We start from the raw sequence: 20,651 nt of genomic DNA, 5'->3' as shown, positions 1-20,651 counted from the left end.
AATGCGTAAATGTGTAAATACATTTAATAAAGGATAAGAAATTCTGGATGCTGTGTACGACAATGAATGAACATTGGGGGGAAAAAGTATTTATTTGGATATAAAACACATCAGTGTTATTTTGACACTATATATATATATATATATATATATATATATATATATATATATATATATATATATATATATATATATATATATATATACCATTAATCTATAAGTTTCAGAAGCTCCAAACAAACAATGAGTTTCCAAAAAGACATTTCCAAAACAGTAGGGCATCTTAAAAGGGGGATGTGACGGTGGGTGCAGACGGGGGTGGAGGGCGCGCGCAGCTCGGGCGTCTTGGACTCCAGCACCAGCCAGTAACTGATCCGCCGCTGCCGGGAGGGAACGCTGAGCTATTCCCGCTCCCGGTGCCGCGGTCACGTGTCCCTGGGGAGCGTTTAGTTTGGGAACCGCGTCGTCGCGGACCAGCTTTGTTTTGAGGCGCCGTTGTGATCCAACCACGCCGCGCTGCGACTCAGAAACGCGCCTGTCACGGACACGCGAGTGTGTGACTCGTGTTAACTTCTGTCAGAGCGACGCTGTGGCACCGACAGACGAGGTAGGCGCGCGTGTTTCTCCGGTGCTCCACGTCCTCCGTGTTGTCTTCTGGATGATGTTGAATGTGGCGGTTCATCTCGCTCCGCGTGACATGAAGTCGACGCGATGTTGAGAAACACGATCTGGAGACGTTCGTTTTAGCGTTTATCTGAACATGCGGATGTCATGTGTTTGCTACAAGTTATCGCGACCTGTTTTCACCAGTTTACCAGTTGGCTGCAAAGCCTGAATTTAGCAAATCTTTTGCTCTAAATAACACATAATACATGACATTACTCCATTTAAACGACCGCTGAAGTGTAGCCACGCCCCTTTCTTTTCTGGAGTAACAGTTTATAGCCAACATATTTATCATTTTCCTGTCGTGCTGATCTGCGTAGGAACGAAAAAACGAGCACATATTTTGGCACTGTTTTTAAAAATGTTTTTCAGTGAGCAAATTTCACAACTTGTGTTTTAAAAGTTTTGTTCTAATGTTTTTGCACAGTTATTTTGCAGATTTGTTTGGTGTATGAATATATCTCTTTTGTCGATTATCATCATATATATTTGTTTATATTATCATAGGGCCTGTGTGCAAAGCTTACTACTTATGACGAGCCAAAATAGCCATTTTTATGATGTCTTCAGGAAAGCCATACATCTTGCAAATGTTAAATTTACCACGATGGAGTTGGTGCAGAATGTCTTATGTATTTTCTTTTTTATATGTCATATGCCACTGGGTGCTGGTCTGATTGTTGACGTCTTACTGAACGAAACCTTACTGTAGTATAACATACAGTGCTAAAATAAAGAGAGGCTTACCAAAATAAGCGTTTTTTAAATGTCTTCAGGAAAGCCATGCATCTTGCAAATGTAAAATTTACCACGATGGAGTTGGAGTTTCTTTTTTATATGTCTATATTTACCACTGGGTGCTGGTCTGATTATCGACGAAACGAAAACTTTGCATGTTGAGCACTGACTGAATGGACAGGATGAGTTGACATGTTGCGGTTTACAACAATGGAGGCGCAAATAACTGCAAACCTGCACTTTGTAGAAGAACTGGAGTGACACTGGACGAAACAGTTATGGTTCAGTGCGTTCAGATCTTGAGTTCAGTTCTTTACCCTGCAGATTACAGTCATAAAACAAAGTTTGTGGATAGTCCTGTGCGTTGTACTGTGTGCTGTATGGGCTGGACTATATTAAGTAGATGGTGTATTTTTTGTTAAGTTTTGAACGCATTTGTTGACTTAATTCTATAGACAATGTTGAGACTTGACATGTTATAATTGCCAAGAACTTATTTAGTTAGCGTTGTTTTGGAAACAGTCAACAAAAGAAACATCATTTGTTTATGTTTGTGTCTATAGTGCAGCCACACCATTAAAAACACAACAATTTTTCCTAGACAACCAAGTCAAAGTATAAACAGGTTTTCTCAATCATACTGACATGAACTGAGATGTAAAGTTGTGGAAAAACAAGTAAAATAAATATACATTGCATGTTCTGTTTCCTGTTTTCACCCACAAACTGTCTCTCTATATTTTCACCACAGCAGCAGCATCTCAGAAGTTCAATAAAAAAACAGCCTAAGGTGTACGTTTCTGGTAATTATGTTTGGTATTTTTGACAGTTTGTCTTCGCGCCTCTTGAAAAGATGCCGCTGCAGGTGACGGTGGATCGCTTTGGCCTCTGAATAGAGGAGTGTTAAATGTCAGCAGTGCATCTATTATGCATGACACCAAACAACAGGGTGGAAAGGAAGGAGGATCCAAATGTTGGCCTGCGATATGTGCACTTTATTCAAGATTCACCTTTATTAGAGGTAGAGGTGCTGCCTTTATGAGAGGTGGCAGATATTTTGTTGCATTTGTTTTGCTTGTGACAGCAGTATGATTGAGAACTTAGCAGTGGAAATGACTGTGGCTTGGAAGATGTGTTTCTCTCTGTCCCTGCAACCAGAGCTCCGTCCTTGCTGAGAATAGAGTTCATTCAGGAAGCATGTTGGAAGTTATGGCAAACCAAGCCTCACATGAGTTGTTGAATCATCTTATGATCAAAGTGCCTGTTTGTAAGACTGCAAATGAAAGTATATTGGAGTCTGTTTTTAAATGTCGTTTTCCATGGATCTCTTAATGAGGAGTTCAAGTGCCTGGTAGCAAACTCTTATGCTCCTGAGGCCGCTCTGCTGGTCGGCCACATTCAACTGACCCCCTCATTCATCATTCATCAACAGTGGTCCTGCTCCAGCAGTCTCTCCGTGGCTGCACCTCTCTGTCATTTTACTGATTTATTTTAATGATGACAAGAGGAGTGTCTGTTAATTGATGCGATCGACTGAGAGCCAGTATGATGGTAGCTGCTGAAAGAAGTGCTCTTCTGTCTACCACTGTCTCCATGGATGGACCATATTTCCACTTCGTCCCATAGGCGCCTTTGAAGTTTTGCATCTGAATATTAAACCTTTGGTTGAACCTGATCGCTGGCCCTGTCTCACATGATCATCAGACCCAGAATAAATAAAGTCCATGGTAGACTCTTCTGCCTCGTGGATCTCTGCGGGGGTGCTTCCACTGACATCTTCAAGGGCAGCACGTGACCCATGAAACACAGCGGTACTTTAATGTCCTCAAGTGTTATTCAGATGTGATGCAGTGGATCTGTTTTCCAGTGTATCCTCCTGCCACAATCTGACCCTCAGCTTTTCTTCACGTCGAAGGAAAACGCCGGTCATCATCATATTTTTTTCACGCTGGAATCGTGCCCCATCTGATGCCACTCCAAGTCTCTTTGAAGTATTTTCCGCCTCGTGCTTGGGCTTTGACTGGGAGCTTCTGGAAACAGCAGGGGTGCTGGCATGTTATTTCAGCTCGGTTGAATGGATCCTGTGGTGTCGTATGTCAGGGGAACATGTGTGACGCGAGACCTACTGTAGATCTTCTGAAGCTGTAATTTCAACAAGTGTGCTTGATAATACTTGGCTCATGATTGATCCATCCCTGGACTGAAACTTCTGGATGTTGTCGGGTCACAGACCGGATCAGTAGTGCAGAGCACCTCCGAGTTCAACCTGTAGGCCCAATAACTCGCTCCACTTCTTTCACTGTTGCATGCTGTTGAGATGCTGTACATGAGACAAGAGGCGGATGGAGCTGTCTCCAGAACTCACTCCAATATTGCCCCATTCTTGGTGAACTTGATGTGAGGGTAACTACTGGCTATTTCAAGACGACTTTTGGTGCAAACAAAAAGAACTTTTATAATGAAGGCTGTGTCATATCTAACAATAAGCCTGCGTATTAACATGAATTTTAAATTTCCTTTCTGATGTGCCCTTAATGTCCGTGAAATTTGAAATTACATTTTCACGCTGTGTCCCAGATTCCGCCTGAACCGATCTAGTGTTGTCGGCTTCCTCGGCCTCAAGCGCGTCGCATTACACGGAGGCCAAAATCATATTGAAAACCAGATTCAATCTGTGGCAATTTCTTAAGCTTGACCTCAGTGGGTCTGTGACATTTATTCATGTGCGTGTTGCCGCTTGCATCAGTGGTCTCCCGTGTGACCGCCGTATTTAGCGTCAGATTGAAATTACAGCTGTGTTATTGAACGAGCTGGAAGCAGAGGGGGTAGACGTGTACTTCATTACAGCCTCCCACGATTACTCATCAGGAGTTGAACATTCGATTATGACAACCCTCCGAGCTGAGTCGGTTGACTCGTCCTGCACAGTTGAGCGAGTGTCAACTGGTTGGCTCATAGTTGAGGGAGAGCTTGAGGCTTACTGAGGTGCAATTTGGGTGTTCAGTTTTAAAAAAGATGTCAGGGTGAAGCACTTGAAAGAACAACGTGTGACTTATGTAACTGTAACACTGGCTTCAGATTCACCTCATAGCCACCAGAAAAAGGAATCATGTATGTGGGAACTTATCCTGCCTGACAAGAATGAGCTTTTACAATTTTACAGTCACATCTTTATGAGGAGAACCATGTTTAATTTAAAGAGTGACATTGGTATTTTGGGGAACAGAATCGTCGAGTCGGTGCATTGTTCTTTTATCTGGACTTTTTTATGTGTTTCTAGCTTCTATGGTTTTTGCCACAGGTACTTTTAGAATTCGCGTTTGTTTTTCATCAGTTTGCAGTGATTACAATGTGAGTCCATCCAATATCCAGTAGTGCTACATGTTAGTCCAGGGATGTCAAACTCGCAGGCAGGGGCCAAAACGTGTTGCACATTCTGAGCAGAAGGTCAAGCAAGATGTACAGTACACAAGCCAAACTGCTGTGTTTAGGGAATAGTACACGGAGGGTTGTGATATCGCTTCACAGACTTTTGAGAAAGAGGTAACCATGGCGAAGTGGCGAGCTGGACCATCTGTTTACATGGAGTGGGGAGCGCTAGTGTTGGCCACCATTTAGTGTCGCTGCTTATTAGTGCAAACATTCACAACATGATTGGAGTGTTCAAAGGAGACAATCTTCCGCAGATGTTTTCAAGCCCTTCTGACACACTGTACATGTACCACACTGAGCCAAATGCCCATTTTCACAGACAGGTTTTGCAGTGAAAAATAGACACACCGAGTTAAATATTATGTTACATGAAGTCAACATCTGCAGCACTTACTTTTGAAGGGGTTTACATCAAGGCTGCCGACTCGCAGAAGAACGTGATTCTCATTTGCTACGATTCAGAATTGACTGAACTATACTTTTTAAAATTAAGAGGCAATTTTATTTTTTACTCAAGCAGTATGTAATTTTGGTTTTAAGTTGCAACAATTCCATCTAAGCAACGTGAAGAAGAAATTTAAATGTATCTACTTGTCATTTTGTCTTGCAAAGTACATGACAGTAGATCATGATCAGAAATCAGATCAGAAATCATTATGAAAAAACAAATTTATAAATAGATTTTAAATCAAACCATGGCCCCAAAAATCCAAACTGAATCATAAGATAGTAAAAGATCCTCACCCCTAGTTTACATTGTTAGGCTGTTGTTGATGCAGTATTAAAAATGGTTTTAGCTGAAAATATTTTTGTCCCCTCAATAAATTCTATTTCAAAGAATTATTATTATTGTAAATAAGCTATACAAGTCCAACGGATAACAGGAGAAACAAGTTTGAAATGGAAATAAATATTAAAATAAATTAATAAATATAAAGTTTATATGGCCATTATTATACCCTTATACCTCATACCCTATTGTACCCAACTTATTTTGTCATCAGTTTGAGGTTCTCCCCAGGACTTTTCCCCAACATAGGGAGCACATTGCACATCCTTCACTGACCTCCTCGAGGCCGTTTTGAGGTCTTCCTGGAAAAGCCAGTCCTGCTTGACTGACAGTGAGGGCACTGACGTCACGAGTGATCCCAGCGTAGGGGGCGCCGATGCTCCTAACACACTGGGGAGAACCCTGCAGTTTTCTTCCCCTGCTCTTATTACTTACCTGAAGAACGTTCATAGAAGGCAGTTTTCATTGAAACAATACGTCTTCATTCCATCAAAGCCTACCATCTTAGATGTATTTATTTCTCCTGTGACAGGTACGTCATCCTCATGAACTTGTGTGTGTGTGTGTTGCGTTAGCTGACTAATATCCAGCATAGAGACACAGAGGGATTGGGCGCTGCATTTTAATGAGCTGCAGTGTGAAGAGATCAGCTTCTCCTGTCTTATCTGATCCCACAGCCGCGTGCGTTCAGGTATGTGGACCTTGCTGGTGGGCTAGTTCTGGGCTGGAGAGTGGTCTGGCTGTCAATCACCTCAGTGCTGTGAGCAATGGGGGAGCAGTGTGGCTAGATGCTGCGGTGCCCCAGGAGTTGGACATTTGCATATCCAGAATATCCAGCGGAGAATCTGACTCACAAACACACACACACACACACACAGTTATATTTTTGATATATTGCCTTCCTCGGCCTCTCCCCCTCAACTTAACCATCCAAAATGGATAACCTGAACCAGGACTCTGAACTAAACTAAACTTAATTGTAATGACGTTGTGAAGTCGTCCTCCTCAAATTGAGGCTTGAGGGGTCAGATGAAAGAGACCCACAAAGATATAAATGCCCCAATTTCCCCTCAGTTGGATGTATAAGCTTAAACACACACAGGGTATCACCATGCACAGGGTGTTAGTTTCATGTACACTTTGGCAGTTTTACATTCTATCTTGGACATATTCCAATGCATAATTACATTTTTTCAAGATTTGCTGTGCCTTTTTGTGTTCATCCCTCTTTTATTCTGTAATTTGTACTGCAATCCTCATGTCTGTTGTTATTGTTCTCAGCAGTATATTACATTTGCATTTGTTTTCTGTTCATGCGAGTGTTTCAGTTTTTCTTCTTTGTTGTCGACTGAAGTCTTCTATGAGATATGTAGTTTAAACTGTCTAAAATAATCATTTTTTTTAAAGTGGAATCGCTCGACTGAGATGACGTGTATAATCCAATACTGGGTCCAGGGACGTCATCAATTGAAGCGATCATTAGAAGCCAGATCCAAATTTGCTGATAGAAGAAATCATTTGACTCCCGCACTCATTGTACAATCTCAGTATTGTGGCTCGGGATTAAGCTATGAAAAGGTTTCATTTTAAACTTCTTCTTTGTTGAGTTGTGAAACCTGATTACCAGTTTTCCGTTTACAATAAAGGAGCTTATGGTTTTCTAAGGAATGCTGTCAAGTGTTTGGCCGGTGCTTTTTGGTTGTGTGGATTTAAAGGTTGTGGAGAGTTCAGTGTTTCGCTGGTTCAACACACAAAGTCTTAAACGGAAGGGAACAAAAGTACTGATGTCATGAAGTCCAACCATGATGGACGGCTGAGTGTCAGTGAAAACAAGATAAGGGATACAAGCAAGCAAAAGGATTCTCCTCGGGGTTGGACAGTAGCTCCCCGGCATGAGGCCAGTTAAGTTGGTGAGGTGATCCAGGGGTGCCCAACTGGGTGGAGGACCTGGGGCAGCTCCATTGAGCTTATCTGTCGGTAAGGATTTAGAAGAAGATCTGAGCGGGAAACAGAAATATAAGCTCCATTTGTTCTATTTAGAATCATTTTTTATATTCATGCAAAACTATTTTTCACATTTTCAATTTCCTAAAGTGGTGCTATCAAACTTGGTCATGCTTGGGGACAACCTTTTCAAACACAGACCATTCTCCTAACCCCATTGACTCGGGCTGTGTATTGGCTGGAATCTTGCGATTCTTCCCGTATGCCGATACAGGAGTGGTGATACAATACCTTGCACTACATTGCAATGCTGTAAGCTCAGCAATATATTGTCTTAGGAACCATAATTTTAAGGGGGAAATCGGATAAGTATAGTATTATGTGCATGAGTTTACTCTTATGACGCCAGTCCAGTGAGATTTTCAGTTGAATTTTGCAGAGGAATGAATTGCTCCCTTCATCCACCAAATAACTCCAGTGTACAAAAATCAAAGTTTCGTATTAAACGTCACAAATGCTGCAGCATATTCACGTGTCTATGTATTAAATATTGACCCAGCTGACTTAAAATAGCAAGACAATATCACACCAGTATTGCTATATTTCAGCAAAAATATTGATAGTATCACGCAATCAAGTATTGCAATCATTGGAGACACTGACTGACTTAACAACACTTGACTTGACTTGGTATAAACACTGTATCATAGTGACCATCTGCTTCATTCATGGTGCCACTTTTATTACCAAAAGGCTTTAATTAAAACATTATTTTTGCAGATTTTTAATCCCCATTGCTCAACTGTGAAAGGAAAAACATATCTTTTAATATTTCTAAATAAAGATGCTTGGTTTGTGGTCATGTTTTTGGTGCACCTGAAGTGAAAGTTTTGACTTTATATCTCCTGCGGGCCACAAAAAAAGAATTTGCGGCCCAGCTTTGGCCCTTGGGCCTTGAGTTTGACACATTCTCTAAAACAAGTCTTTCCACTGTGTGCATTGTTGGTGAGCGTTGGACTGCTCCCTTCGTCCAAGGACATTGCATGCGTTTCACGTATAGGTCAGCACATGGGAATCATTTCATACTTTTGTTTTGTTTGATGTTTTGTAACACTTGGACGGATGAGTAAAGCAAGACCGTCTCATCGAGCAACAACAGATTCCTCTTGACCTCTCTCAATGCACCGTTGACCTCTGATGCTACACTGCCAGCATTTCCACTTTCTGTATCGATCACCTGCTTGTCTTTTGCTGCCTTTTAAACTCTTCCTCCATAGCAATGCAACCGTTCGGCCCGAAACCGAATGGAAATCTCCTCTTTGTTGTTTCCAATCTGCTGCTCTGTTCCAGCTTCTGTCAGCTTATCTCCGTCATTCGATTAAATGTTGATGAAAAGAGTAATTATGGGCTTTTTGGTGGTGGAGTTTGTCGTGTGCATAACGTCCCAATAGTTCAGCTGCACGGCAGCCCTGCTCATCACTTAAGCGTTTCAAATAGACACATTTCAGCAAGGTGTGTTCAGTGTATCCCTCTGTGGACACAGTTGGAGTATTATGTTACAACAAGGGCTCTGTTTCTTTCTCGCGCACCACTGGGATGAATCGAAATACAGTTGGCACGAGACCGTGACAGCGTGCCGCGCCGACACCGGCGTGTGACAGTTGTGGAGAGTGTGGTGGACTTTGGTTCACGATCGTAGTTTTAAACATATTTTTAATCCAAGGAACCTTTGATCATGACACTGGTCGACTGGGAGTCTCTGGATCCCTGTTTCTTTTATGAGATGGAATGGTCCTCATAGGTTCTCTGACGCACTCGTCTGCCTTGGTCCACATCAACACATGCAGCTCTCCCGCTGCCAAGGTGACAACAGTTGGATATTGGATATTGGCGGCAGCGTCCTCTTCCACGTCCCCATTAGGGCTCACTGATCGCAGACACACTCTCACATCAGTTAGGGACCATCAACAAATTCTAAATCGGTCAAACTTTGAGTGAAATCTTCAATAAGGCATTGAAAAACAAGCATTTTAGGAGAGAGAATTGTGAAAAGGTTTTTTATCATACAAGACAAAGGACTGACAGTTTGTGTCATGATGATTTGAGAATAGAATATGTCTAAATGATCATTTCTTCTCCTGATGGTTTCTTCACTAGCATCTAGGAAACGTGTCCAGACTGCTCCATAGTTCAAGTCAACTGTTCAGAGACATGAGATACAGCAGACAGACAGCTCCATTTAACCCCTAAATAAAGCTGGCAGAGCACCAGCGGCTTCAACCAGAGACCTGAAACATTGAGTTTCTCATCTCTGCACTGAGTTCACTGTTCTATTGAGACATCAACAAATCATGGTGTTGGAGACAAACTCCACCAATAAGTTTCATCATAAAACTGTTTCAAGAGAGACTGCAGTGTGTCCAACACATGGAATAGAATGAAAGTGTATTTATCGTGATAATTATCGTTTGGCCGAAATTACACCATTTTCTTTGTCCATATCACTCATCCCGACTTACTGCTCTTATTTTTGGAAATGAAGCTTTTGAATTTGAAGCCACATGTGTGAAGGGAAAGCACGGGCCGAGGATCTCATGTGTATTCCATAAAACGTGTCTTGGTGACTCCAGCCGAGGAACTATCCATTTACATTTTCTGCATGATCTAAAATTGGCGGGGAGCAAACCGGCTGCACGTAATTCCGTGACCGATGAGAAACCTATCCTCAGAAAACCCTTACAAAAGCAAACGCGCATAAGCCACGCTCCACGGACGTCCAGGGAAAACTGCCGGCGTGCTGATGATATGATGCAAGATTAACAGCGCCCTCATGCAGTCGTGTTTGCACCGTGTGAGTCTGCTTCGAACGGTTATGGGTGTTGTCTTTTATTTGTATTGAAAATGTAGCGATCAGAGCGATAGTGTTTGAATGGCTCGAGATAATGAGGTGGAGGCTTTGTGATGAGGGTTTATCACAACAGAACCGCCAGTGTAAGTCCACAATCACACAGTAACACATCAGTCTTCAGCTCTGAGACCAATGAGGATTAGCTATGGGCTATTTCTGACTGCTGCGATTTCCATATATACACACTGTATGAAGATTGTGAGGCCTGCCAATACTGTGTTGCAAATTTCACATTATATCCATCGCATCCTCTAAGTGGAGTGCATCAGCTTGTATGGATGCTGTGTTACATCCGTGCCATTGAAAGATGATCTTATGGTGTGTTTGAAAAATATAAGAAATTGAATAAATCGTAGCGACATGTTTGATAACATCATTCTGAGGTGAAATGCTCGTTTAAAACCTGGCACTTGGGTTAATATGAAAAGGTCAAAATTAATAGGGATTTCAGCATGAAGTGCGACATATTTTTGCCGGTGATATGTGTCTTTTATAAAGTACAAAAAAGGTTGGGAGCATTTAAAGAAATGCTTTGTGAAAAAGGCATGTTTTCATACAGTCTTTTCTGAATTATTTGCTTGTAAACTCTCAGGTAGTGTACAGTCAACATACTTCTCAGTAGCAACACAGCCCTCCTGCTTGACCAGAAAATCTGAAATACTTTCTTTCGCTGTTACATTTTTAATATCAGATACTATAGTTTTAATACCAGTGATGAGGTCTGTGAAGCTTTGTGTTCCTGAAATGAGACGCACGTGTCTTTAGTGAAGGTTAGAAATTAGATAGGACAGATGAGATTGGTGGTTAACTACTAAACTGAAGGCATTGTAAACAAACCCCACAACATGAAAGTCACCTCAGATATTTCAAAATGAAAAATGTTCAAAACGTCTAATACAAATAGACAAAAACAGGTTTGTTTAATGAAAGTAAGTGCTCTGCCTTACAGAGAACTATATACACTTGATGTTTGAGACAATGATTTTCTTTTTGCTGGGTTCCAAGTATTTGCATCGTTTTATTGTGTCATTTTTGTTAAATTCATAAAACTCTCCCCTAAGTCCCACTGACTCTTTTTCAAAGGCCTGGTATCCGTGATCTGATTACATCCGATCTTTGTAATCCGACCTTCACAGTTGGGCGCGTTCACCTGAGGCTACGAGTCTCTGCCTTCACACACCGTGTACCATATGCTCCCTCTGGTTGCTCTGCAGGAGAATCTATGAGGCTTGTTGACACTTTCTTCAGGAACCGATGATGAAAGATTCAGTCCAACGTAACACTGTTTCGTAGTGTTGCAGGTTCCTCTTTTCATGTATTCTGAGACATGAACAGATGGACTGTTTGAGTCCATGTGAATATCAAATAAGTGTGTAGTAGTTTGCTGTGGTTGAGGAGTAGATTTGGATTTTGTTTTCCTGTTAATATGTCAAAACTGCCAAAGTTCCTCATATGCTCAGCCGACAAAATCAGCTCACAGCTTCAGCACCGTTGTCTGCTGTGATGTACAGAAATGTGTCCAGAGAAAAACTTGAATAAAACTTTTAAAAGTTTGAACTAGCATCTAAGTGATGCCACAAAATGATCATGGCGTAACCTCCAGTTTCAAATGAATCTGTGCCGATAGAAACAAGAGACAAAAATGTTCTCCATCTTTGTGGTGAACCAAATTCACACCACAAGAAATGTCTTTTCATAAAGCGGGTTATCAACCTGCGACCAGCAAGCAACCCATGGATGAGGCTGGGTGATGCAGTAAAAATACAGTACAAGCTTCAAACTGTTGCGAAACGGTTGGCTATTTTGGTTTTCTCTTTCATTACCAGGGTTCCTTGCAACGTTTTATAGCTGTGGCACCTCTCTAGAAGTCTGCCCGAGAGCCATTCAGGAACACAATATTTGCTGCAAATCTGTATTTTTAAACGTGAATAAAGTAACAACTTAAGGAAAATGTATACCAAGGACAAGTTGCTGGATCCAGGTAATTGCTTGTCGCCACACTCAAAGTATCGCTCCTCTGAGGTCCTGAGTTAACACCATCACTGGGATCGAGGGTCATTCTGCAGCATAGAACTGCTGTGAAATGTGTTTGTTATTTAATGCAGATCTAGCTTTGTTTCCTCTGAGCAGAGGTGTCTGTATGCTGCAATCCCACCCACAATTTAGCCCAAAATTGTACTGACAGAAGGCGCTCTCCCATCTTGTTATTGCACATGTGCAGTTTTGTGTATTTACTAGAGTAAATAATGCTTTTTGTCACACTCTTTGTAATATTGCGCATTAACCGATACAGAGGTAGAAGGTTTATCTGTGGTCGCCCCCTATTCCACCTGACAGGTCATTGTGGTGGTACTAAGGTTCTGGAGGTCAAGGCACACGTTACAAAAGGTCACACAGTTTTTATCCAGATATTCCTTCTAACTCAAATTTGCAGCCAGCTGCTGGTTGCCTCAGTGATGGCGACCTTCTGCAGGCGCCTTCTGCAACTGTAAATCCTCCAGTAAGTGATGAACAATAAAAGAAGAAAAATCAAAAGCAGCTGCTTTTGAATCCATTTTTTTACCCCCAGGTTTTCATTTTGGCTCTGTGACAGATGTTTCCCCGGTGGTTTCAATGACTTGGCGGAGTTGAAATTCCGTTCCACGGCTTTGTGAGCTGCAGTCGAGATGCTTCTAATAATTGATTGCAATTTTGAAGCCTCTTTGTAGATGCTGGAGGAAACTGCCGCAGGGAAGGAAAGCAAGCAAGTCTTCAAGAGACGTTGAATAAAATAGGACTTTTGAGTCAGAACAACTGCTCCCACGCTTTTTATTTTCATGAATTACCAAGTGTTAAATCACACTTGGATGCTATTTTTAAAACATTATCAATTTTTTTTTAATTATTTTGAGATACCAAAGGAACAGACAGGAGTGAGGGCAGCACTTGTTATGCCACTGCACTGAGAATGGCAGGCCAGAGCTGCAAATAAACAAGCCGCTATGTGTTTTTTTTTACTGTCAATGGTGGAAAGAGTGTGTTGAGAACTAGAAAATCAAATCAAAAGCACAGAAAGCAGCACCACGAGGGAGTCGCTGGTCACAGCAGGATGCGGACGCAGAAGAAGGGCTGCGTTTGCTGCCACAGCGGATAATCCTGATGCCCACACTAGCAATTATGCACACAGTGGCATGACAAACTGGGCTCTTTAGCACTTTAGCTGTGGCTTGTTTCATTATGGATCGCTCCGCATATGGCTTCTGCCTGCCGATGCCTATTGGATTTCGCCAGCCGATGCAACACGGGCTCTGATGCACTTCTGTGGATTGGTGTGAGAGAAGTGAAGGTGGTGTTATATGTCTTGGAAATGTACCTGTCATTTGTAGTGAGGGAACAGCCACAGGACGACCATCCAAGCAAATACATTCTTTTTTATCTGGCAAGCAAGATCAACTGCCTTATTTGTTTAGTTTCGCAGTGAGTCTCAAGGGATTCATAAAAACACAAAAAAATGTTTCTCATCCAAAGTGCAACTAAACAAAGCCGATGGTCCTGCTTTGACTTATTCAAGAACTTTTGGATTGATGAAGACCACTGCGGTGCCTTTGGGTTGACAGGGCCGACATTTGGCTGAATTAGACGTCAAGGATTTTATCAACACTAGCAACCACTTTCACATACGTAAACCTAGATGGGTAAACATCATGAGTATGTAATGGGAAAGCTTCAGGGTCTCAGTCCAGTTTTTCTATTCTAATCAATGTAAAAGAATGCAAAGAATTGAAACATTTTAGATACACAAGCGCGGAGCTGAAGTGAGACAAACCTGGCGACCCACTCCACCAGCAACAGAGCAACTTCAGCAGTGACAGCACGCACCGTCTGATGACCAAGCAGGAGCGGTTCAACCACTGTCAAAGAGTATCTGAGCTGTTCAACCCCTGTCTCACGTTTGCTCTGTATTTCACCACTGTCTTACCTCATCGTCTGTGGTGTCAAGTGACAACATCAGTGCAGCCATCTCCCTCACTGTGGTGACCTTTCAGTGTTAGGTGTGTGATTCCAAATCTGCATACTGTGTTGAACTTTGAAAATGAACTGGATCCACACTGCTTTCCATCGAATGCCTCCATACAAGAGCGATCCATTGTAGTTGTTGAACTCACTCACACGGAACAACATAGGAGGCCTCTGTGTTCAGGGTGGGGTTGCCCCTTAACACTGTGACTATGGTTGGATTTATACTTTTTCTTTTTTAGCTGCAGTGCTTTATTCATTTCTCTGATTTATTTTTATTTTTTTTTAATTTTGATGATGAATATGCTCCATGTTCACAATGCTTGAAGTCAATACAGTGATTACCGTTTTTTCCTTTTGACAATTCAGTAGTTCATATTTTTGATATCATCCATTCATCTGGTTTATGGGGAAGAAGTGTCTGTATTGATTGTGCCATAGTTTGTGTTGGGGCGTTCTACTGACCCGGAAGCCCTGTTGATAAGGGTTAGTTAATGTTGGCTCCATCCTCATCCAGGAGATTGACAAGCGTCAGGTAAAACAAGGTCTAGAGTAGTTTAGAACTGCTTGAGATGTGAGGAACTTGTAGCAGAAGAACCCCTGCAAAGCAACAACAAAAAAGCAGTGGAAGATAATGTACAGACATACAAGCATCTGTCTGCCAAATGGATGGAGTCACAGTGTTATTTGGGTCTAAATAAAGCTCATGATTTTGATGTGCCTCGTGTATTCTATTCATTTCATGTGTCAAAGGTTTTGCTGATCTGTTTATCAAGTTCTTGCGGATCACACTTCCTGGGGCACATTTCCATTCAGTGTAGTGCGTTGGTGTTTTACTATACAGACACTAGATGGCACTGTAGACGTACAGTCATTCTGTCATTGTCTCAGAGCCCCCAGTGTTCATCAGGGGATGCTGCGAGTCATTTTCAAATGACAAATGACAACTTAATAAAGTGCATTTTCAAATAAAAGCTGCTTTCTTTATTACAAATGAGCAGTTGAGTTGAGTGCAGCCTGCCAGGTCGTAACTGGTGGAGGTAGTCGTCCTTCATTATTCCAGGCCATTCGCATCGCTGGGCTGTGAGGCTTGTTGTGGCTGTGGTGGTGGCTCATCTTCCATCAAAGTGCTCGCGAGCCGCGCAGTGACAAATTAACGCTGCTGCCCTTCGTGCAGTCATTCATCAGTGGCTTGACACAGACTTCTATCATCTATCAGCGTCGGCTCAAACCAGAGCAAAGCCTTTCCCTCCCTCTGGTCTTTTGTCACGGAGAACCAGATATCTTCCTCCTCCTGAAATAAACATTTTAGTTTCACACAAAATCAGTATAAAACCATTCACTGTGGATTCAACAAATTTTCCGCACAGCTATGACTGTACTGTACTGTGCTGCTGCAGTTGGAGAGGTCACACTTTTCAAAAGGCTCTTTTATAAATCTCTCACAGGATGGTTGGTCTCTGCGGTTTTGCAGATTTGAGGGACTGTGTGTTCATTCAAGTCCTCTCCCAGTTCTGCAAATGTCTTAAACAAGTCAGTGTTCTATCACTGATGATCAAATATGTGACATTCAACTTTGGTGACCGGAGAGTTGTACGTGAATTGAATACACAGTGTGTGGGTGTATGTTTTGTCGCCAGCATATGTGACACTCTCGGGGAATACCCTTTGAATATTGTGGGATTGTTCTTGGTTAAACTTTGTTCTGGACAATGGACCCGTTTTATTACGATCTCTTTAGAAGCCTTCACATCAAAAATGTGTCTGGATAATAGGTTTCTGTGTGAGCCGTGTCCTCCGGGCCTCATGTCCTCGGCCTGACTCATGGGAACCAGGTTCTGTTATGACTGGATCTCATGTTACCGGTTTCACTCTGTTAATTCCCACGTTGTGTCATGATTGTTTTGGGCTTCACAATTGATGCCTTCAGGACACAAATATTATATTTAAGGTACAATTTCTCCTGCAATATTCATGTCACTGTCGCAGTGGTAAGTACCGGTGGTTCAAGGTGAGCGAGCTAGTTCATCTTCATCAAATCTGTCCCAACGCACACATCTGAGATGTTGGATGGTGGCCACCCAAACCGCACAGCAACCTCCCCAGAGTCTGAAGGAAAGGTTGCGTAACAGGAACACCTTCCTTTATTGCTCACAAAGCAAAATGGCCGCTGTTCTTTTAAAGGATTTTTAGGCGGAGGCAGAATATCTTGGTTAAAGCATGAGTCAAGGTCTGGGTCAGTGGGCCGTATCCGTGCCACCTCATCATGTTGCCCCCAAGACCTTCAGATGAGTTTGGGCATGTTGAAATTCTGTAACAGCTCCAAGAGTTTGTTGGCCAAACACCTCTCTCAGACTGTGTGTTGACTTTATAATCCACAAGCGACTGTCTGCCTGATCTCTAAAACAAATCTCAACCTTTAACTGAACAATTTTCCTGTTGGATTGGAGAAGTGTTCTGGATTTTGCCTTAAATGAGGCAGAATTGTGGCAGAATTAAGCAGGTTTCTGGCATCACCTTTTCTATTGTTTTGATCTATTGTTTTGTCGTTGACAGATGAGCTCATTTCCACAGGTTATACGAATGTAGTGTAGCAAGCATCTTGCTTGAGCATGCATCATGCAGCTTCTTTGTTTGTTGTTTGGGCTTTACTGTGCCAACCATAGGCCTGGCTATATAACTGTACAGTTACTTTTCTACAGTGACATTCAACTGTCTTTAAATCTGAAAGTGGTGCAAAAGAAACGTGTTTACACTGCACAGATGTTCTCCAATTCACCCATGCTGCTGCTAGAAATGCAATTATCATTTCTTTTTTTTCTTGCCTGGCTTTCACAGAATTCCAAAGACAGCAGACAGATAAAAGCAAGGTTTCTCCAGTGGGGAATCGTCACCCCGACCGTCTGTGCTGTGCCCAAGCATGTTTGACACCGAAAGAGTGCTTGACCCGTTCGTGACTGAAAACCAGACTTGAAATCTCAGTCAAAAATACAAGTGTATTGAGTTGTCTGCTGTGCTGGGTGTTTTTGGGGTCATGTTAATTCTTTTTCTTCAAGGTCTTCTGAGCATCTAGACTTTAGTCTTTAGTAACTACAAAATGGTCCTAAAAAGATACATATTAATTCAAGTATGTATAAATATGAAATAGTGTAAAAATAAAAACGTAATAGGTCGTGTAAAAGAAACAGACAATATGTGTGTCATATGTGTTTTATTTGACAGTACACCAAACATCAAAGAAAGCATAAAAAATGCTATTTATTTCAAAATATATTTTTAAATATATTGTTTCTTTCAATGTATTTTGAGGAATAGTCACTAAAGTGGCAAATGAAGACAAAATAGAAATTTTAGTCGTGAACATGTCATATTTACTGTTGGACTAGTGATAAACGAAAAAAGAAAAAAGCCAAAAAATAGTCTTTTAAGCAGTTTTATTCTGACCTCGAGGGCTGCGAAAATACAGGCGGAGGGCCGCATATGGCCCCCAGACCGCACTTTGCCCAGGTCTGCTCCAGAGGCTCAGAGGCCAGTGATGAATAAGCTCTCATACTTAAGAAAAACATGGGTCTTAACATGAGTATAAACATAATCTGAAACAAATGCAAAGGAACCCTGATGGACGTCGATGCTGAGCAGCGACCTTCAGCTGCATCATTCTGTGGTACGGATCAGTGGTTCTGAGATCATATTTAATGGCCAAATTAACAAAAGACAGAGTTTACGCAGCAGTTAATCTGCTACCAAACATACACCGCTCTCTCATCGCTCTTGTTTGTTGGTGCAAAGGATTATATGTACCCTTTCAAAACCTCCCTGCCTTCATGTCTGTCCCTCTCTCTCTCTCTCTCTCTCTCTCTCCATTCAGCTCAGGGATCTATGCCTCATCCCGGCTCTTCTCTGACACTGTGCCTGCGGATAAAGGGAGTAAATTACACCGAAATAAGCCGAGAAGCACTACACGTCCAACCATTTGTAATCTGCTTGGCATTGTTAGTCACTGTAGCTCCCCCCTTTTTGGGTGCAAACCTTGTCCGTATGCATCCTCACTCGTGTGTGTAGGAGAGTGTTATGTTTTACAAAAAGTAGCTCTCTGAATGTAGCCCTTTTCTGATTTAGACAGAGGTTAACTCAAGGACACTGTTGGCTCTGCTTTAATAACTGTAGTTGGGGAATGTTTTCAAGGACACACGGAGCATCATTCATATTCATGTGTGCTGTTCAAGTGCAAGCGATTACCCACAGGATTGTGCCACTGCAACACTTCCACAACTTCCAGAATAGGGCTGTTTTTACCGGCTTAAAGCTGAAGAGAATATCAGCCATTTCAGAGACATTTGTAAACAGATAGCTGAGACGACTGAGTCAGTTCTTGTTTACCAGGTCAGTTCACTTTTAGTTCGAGTTTCCAAACTGCTTTTAAAGTGACAATAATGTAGCCATGTACCAAACTTAATAAACATTGTTTAAAAAGTTGCACACATACACACACTAATAAAGCATGTATGTGGCTACCATTGCAACTTAACACCTGCCAATAATATTTAACTGAGAAAGAGGGTGGCGAGGGGGCGGAAAATTTCCAGTAAATTTGGAAGTTAAGCTTGGAAATTTTGGAAATACTCCATATTGGAGGTTTTCCAGTGGAATAATGGGTATTGGTGGGATTTGAGAGGACTGTTATTATATCCAAGCATAAATATTAACTAAGCTGGGAGAGCCCAGCTATGCCCCAGTTGGGTTCGGTGGACTGGAGGTGGGAAAGCCCAAATGTGCTCTAGCTAAGCCCCAATTGTTAACCCAACTTGAATACAGTTGTATACCAGTAGCTTGCAGCGTCTCGATTCGTCTTCGTAGCTACTCACATTGTTACGAAACACTGAGTGCTAAAAATGACTCATGACATGAAGCTAGATGAGACTAGATTCTATGCCCTTTGTCGGGGATGTTGTGCAACTCGTGCGCTCACTCACCGTCTCATGCACCCAGAATTACCCGGACAGGGTTCTACGGAGTGCAAGCCCGAACATATGCCTTCTTCCTTGTTGTTTGTGAGAAGATACTATAGTGTCAGTTAGTGTACAGGACTGGCATCTACACCACTTCGATAGTAACGTATCTGAAGGCCAGTCACCACCTTGAGTCACTGATTCTCTGTGGCGAACGGCAATGTGAACCTTCTTTTATTGAAACACCTTCACGGACACTGAGAGTGGACAACTCAACCGACACATGTCCAAAATCCGATTTGTCTCCATGACGAATTTGTGTAAACTCAAAGTGTGTATTCAGACAAATGAATATATCTTGTGCGTCTGTCCGTCGCTTTGCCTCGCTGTGCTCCAGCTACAGATCAATGACACCGTCTGATCACAAAGCAAGACAGATGCCTAAAACAACATCAGGCTTCATATCAAATATTTAGATGGTGCAGAGGAAGACAGTGGAGCGGAGCAGAGTAGGAGTGCGACTGCAGGAAGCTCTGCAGGAAGAACATAAAGGCAGGGATGAGACGACTCACACTTTGCTGAACTTCGTCTCCAGGCTGTGTGTTTGATGTACATTTAAATAGTTTCTCCCACTGTTTCCGTGGGCTCTTATCTTCTCTTTCGCCAAGCTCTCTGTTCGACCGTCTCACCAAAGGCATCTGTACCTCCATTGTGATTCTGTAATTATCGCATGGATCAAAAGTGTCCGTCATCGAGTTACACATCATCCAACATGAAGAAGAAGTGTCTGGCTTTGTGGGGACAGTTTTGTTGTGCGTGGGTGAAGAAGTCAGGAGAACCAGACTGATGGAACATTGGGTGTGGTGTGAGGACGCTCCTCACCCAGTGTGGATGAAGGTTTGGGAAGGTTGTTGAAGAGCCAAGAACTGTCAGTCTTGAAGCTAATTTCGGTTCAGGGGTGTGTAGTTTCGGCAGAAAATTCTGATTTAGTCCTCACTTTTTCAGGCATTGGTGACCCAGAGTGGATTGGTGTCGGTTTTGGTGGATGAGTCCGCCCCACTCCGAGGGTCAAGGGTGATTTTTCCGTTGTAGCAAATATTAGCGAAAAGACACCAGATCTGTGACGTGTGCCATGAAGCGTCGCCATGATGACGGTCGGAGCTGGTGCTTAAACACTGTGGTCAACAATGAAATGATCAAATAAAGAGGAAATGAGTGATACATGAGT

At 42.3% G+C, this 20,651-nt stretch overlaps 1 protein-coding gene across 1 annotated transcript in view; it reads left to right on the top strand.

Annotated features, from left to right (window-relative positions):
• The first annotated feature begins 405 nt into the window (after nucleotides 1–405).
• mid2 (midline 2) overlaps nucleotides 406–20,651 on the top strand; it is a 111,031-nt gene continuing 90,785 nt past the window's right edge. The window contains exon 1 of the mRNA XM_053878302.1: nucleotides 406–607. The gene's annotated coding sequence lies outside the window, so the exon portion shown is untranslated. The remainder of the gene's footprint in view (nucleotides 608–20,651) is intronic.

The sequence above is a fragment of the Synchiropus splendidus genome, chromosome 11, assembly GCF_027744825.2.
Source record: "Synchiropus splendidus isolate RoL2022-P1 chromosome 11, RoL_Sspl_1.0, whole genome shotgun sequence".
Lineage (NCBI taxonomy): Eukaryota > Metazoa > Chordata > Actinopteri > Syngnathiformes > Callionymidae > Synchiropus > Synchiropus splendidus.
This window is presented reverse-complemented; position numbering and strand designations above follow the sequence as displayed.